Source organism: Pantherophis guttatus, chromosome 1, assembly GCF_059756535.1.
Source record: "Pantherophis guttatus breed Tessera chromosome 1, ASM5975653v1, whole genome shotgun sequence".
Taxonomy (NCBI): domain Eukaryota; kingdom Metazoa; phylum Chordata; class Lepidosauria; order Squamata; family Colubridae; genus Pantherophis; species Pantherophis guttatus.
This window is the reverse complement of record NC_142063.1, coordinates 215,799,307-215,802,546: the sequence shown is the minus strand read 5'-3', so window position 1 is coordinate 215,802,546 and position 3,240 is coordinate 215,799,307. Positions and strand designations below refer to the sequence as shown.

The 3,240-nt window shown below is 42.7% G+C and overlaps 1 long non-coding RNA gene across 1 annotated transcript; it reads right to left on the bottom strand.

Moving 5' to 3' along the window:
- Positions 1-1,196: 1,196 nt before the first annotated feature.
- LOC117674119 (uncharacterized) lies at positions 1,197-2,444 on the bottom strand. The gene is made up of 2 exons (XR_004593683.3): positions 2,287-2,444; positions 1,197-1,625 (listed from the first exon to the last, which is right to left on the bottom strand). It is a non-coding gene; the product is annotated as an uncharacterized LOC117674119 (long non-coding RNA).
- Positions 2,445-3,240: the final 796 nt, after the last annotated feature.

The following is a 3,240-nucleotide window of genomic DNA, read 5'->3' as shown; positions in this document are numbered from 1 at the left end:
TTGAACAGCCTTGAACTGATAAAGAGTTTTCTGAGAGCATCCCCTCGTCTTGATATGCTACCAACTGAGGTCCAATCAAAAACGTAATGTGGGATGCTCATTGCCACCTCTTCATTTTACCCCATAGACCACCTTCCATTCACTGTATACATAAATATCAGCTATATTGTTTAAACATATGTATTTTGGACCCCAGCCTACCACCCATTATTGCATGAAGCCTTTAGGGGCAAAATTATTTTCCCATCTCTGGCTACGAATGTATGAGTGGGGGCCATAATAACCTTGTTGAGCATCGAAGAAGCATAATTTCCCCCAGGATTCCACTCTTACAGCTTTTTCTCCCCACTTTGCACAGCAGCATTAACATTTCTGTTGTAGCAGGTTTAAGCCACAAGTGACTGCTACTTACTTCTGAACGGAGGAATTGGGTTTTCTCTTATGCTTAATTACATGCCAAAATAGCAATAGCATTTAGACTTATATATCGCTTCACAAAGGGATGCAGTGGCTCAGTGGCTAAGATGCTGAGCTTGTTGATTGAAAGGTCAGCAGTTCAGCGGTTCGAATCCCTAGTGCCATGGAACAGGTTGAGCTCCCGTTACTTGTCCCAGCTTCTGCCAACCTAGCAGTTCAAAAGCACGTAAAAAATGCAAGTAGAAAAATAGGGACCACCTTTGCTGGGAAGGTAAAGCCTTTGGTGTTTAGTCCTGCCAGCCACGTGACCACGGAGACGTCAGACAGCGCTGGCTCTTCAGCTTTGAAACGGAGATGAGCTCCGCCCCCTAGAGTCGGGAATGACTAGCACATATGTGCGAGGGGAACCTTTACCTTTACCTTTACCTTACCGCTTCACAGTGCTTTACAGCCCTCTCTGAGCAATTTACAGAGTCAGTATATTGCCCCCAACAATCTGAAACCTCATTTTACCCATCTCAGAAGGATGGAAGGCTGAGTTAATCTGTTTAGCAAACTGGGAAGTTCCTGGTTTGTTGCCCTGAGATGAGGGTGCTCCTTCTGAGAGGCCAAGCATTATGGCAAGTACCACTCTCATGCTGAAGAGCATTTTAGCGATCTCCACAAGGAACTTTTATTTAAATGATCTCTGCTTACGAACCATTTCTTGGCTTACAATCAAAACCAAACTGACCAACTCCTGGAAAATATTTGTCTTGTGCTGATAAAAAAAAAAAACATTCTACTTCCCAAAGACTCTATTTACTGGTTTTTCAGGGGGGGGAAACAACAACCCCACACTATTGCTAACATTCAACATTTAGGGAAGCATGATGTTACCTCTGCACAATTTAACACCCTACTGAACTGAGTGTCGCCCAGCTTTGTCCTGTGATCTATCAGGTTTCAAATCTCTTCCTTTTGCATTTCCATGCAGCAAAACCAGACATTGCTTCCGCTCCCAATGGATTGTGACAGTGGGTGGGCCATTGACGATGCCAGATCTACAATTCCAACTACAATTTCTTGAATTTCTGATAAGACAGTAATCGACTTCTCTCAGAAGGACACCCCCTATTTGGCAGCTCCGTTGAGTGGCTGTATACGCTTGCTTTGCTTGCAAGGAGTTTTATTTGGCCTCCAAAACTGATAAGTTGCTGGTTAAACATCTGCAGAAGATAAGAAAAAAAAGTGGGTGGGGTGGAATTCTATGTGCTACAAATTATGCATAAATAGCCAGATTTCAGAACAAAGTTAACTGCTTGCAATTTGCAAAACAGTGGCGTTTTGTCATTTTTTATTTATGGAATGCATTGAAATGTAGATGGAAATGTACCACGTGCTGAAAAGAAATCCTATAAACAATCCTCCTCTGGATCTTTAAAACCATTAACCATATGGCAAGAGAGAGACTAGAAAGAGACAGCGCCTCTTCTAGGGCTCCATCGCTTTCCTCCAAACAGACTTGATGGGCCTCCTTGGCAGTTATTTTTCACATACGGTGCATTCAGTTTCACTGACTTCTCAGGATAAGCTAAATAAAACTGGAAATAAGAACTGGGGGGGTGGGGGGAGAGAGAAGCTGCATATATTTTGACTTCTAGCAAACCGACATGAAATGTTTATGTTTAAAGGCCCCTCTAGGGCAAGAACTTTCCCAGGCACACCATATAGGCATAATCACCCAATTTCAAGGAAGATTAAATAGGCACATCAGGATTTTTGAAATGTGATCGTAACACATGTCTTTGGGGAACCGGTGGCACTGGAAGTTTGCCATCAGGGATTCCTCTTTAACAAATCTAGGTTTGCCTGTCTGCTGAGGCCTACCTTTTCTAGCACGCTGAACTTGCTTAGAGTAGTGAGAGAAGATTCAGTCATCAGATGAAGCCTGAAGAATCACTCTGTGTCTTTAGCTCAAAGAGGGGACCTGGCTTTTTTTTGACCTATCCCCTAGTGCAAGGGACTTCAACCTTAGCAACTTTAAGACCTGTGGACTTCAACTCCCAGAATTCCTCAGCCAGCAAACCAAAGCTGGCTGAGGAATTCTGGGAGTTGAAGTCCAGGTCTTAAAGTTGCCATGGTTGGAGACCCCTGCCTAGTACACTGTTTTCCATCCACATTCTTTACATGTGTCGGGCCTGGCACAACCTAATTCCAATAGCCCTCCTGACTAGGAATGTTGGAAACCCTCAAAATATTGAGAGCACCAGGTTGGAGAAAGCCAAACTATTGTATGTTTGTGTATTTACATATTTGATTTGGCATTCAGGCATTCCTGTAGTCCCTGCTAACTGGATTATTCAAAGCACTGTGGAGATGATGCTATTCGCTCCAACAATGTGGCTTGTTGGAGAGGTTTCATTCCTCAAAGCTCTTTTTTAATACAGTAAACCCATCCAGATTGAGAGATTATTCCACTTCTTGCAAGGGAGCCAGTTGTGGCAGGATTATAAGCATAACAAGCATGGTGCCATCTCCATCACTTATTGTATGGACTTTCCTGTAGATTCAGCCAACCAGAGTTTTCTGAATCTTCCCATTCTGGGTGAAGAGAGAGGAATGGGAATCCATTGACATATGATGTATTTAATGTCAGGAATGACTGCCTTAGTTTAGAGAGGTGTATATTGTTTTTACCTGTTCTGTTTGTCTTGTTTTGACTGTTAGCTGCCTCAAGTCTTAGGAAGTATGCAGTTTTTATACAAACCAATAAACAAGGAATACAAATCCCAGAATCCCAATTTTTGAATGCCAGGTAATTCAGAGTCTTTTTTATATGCC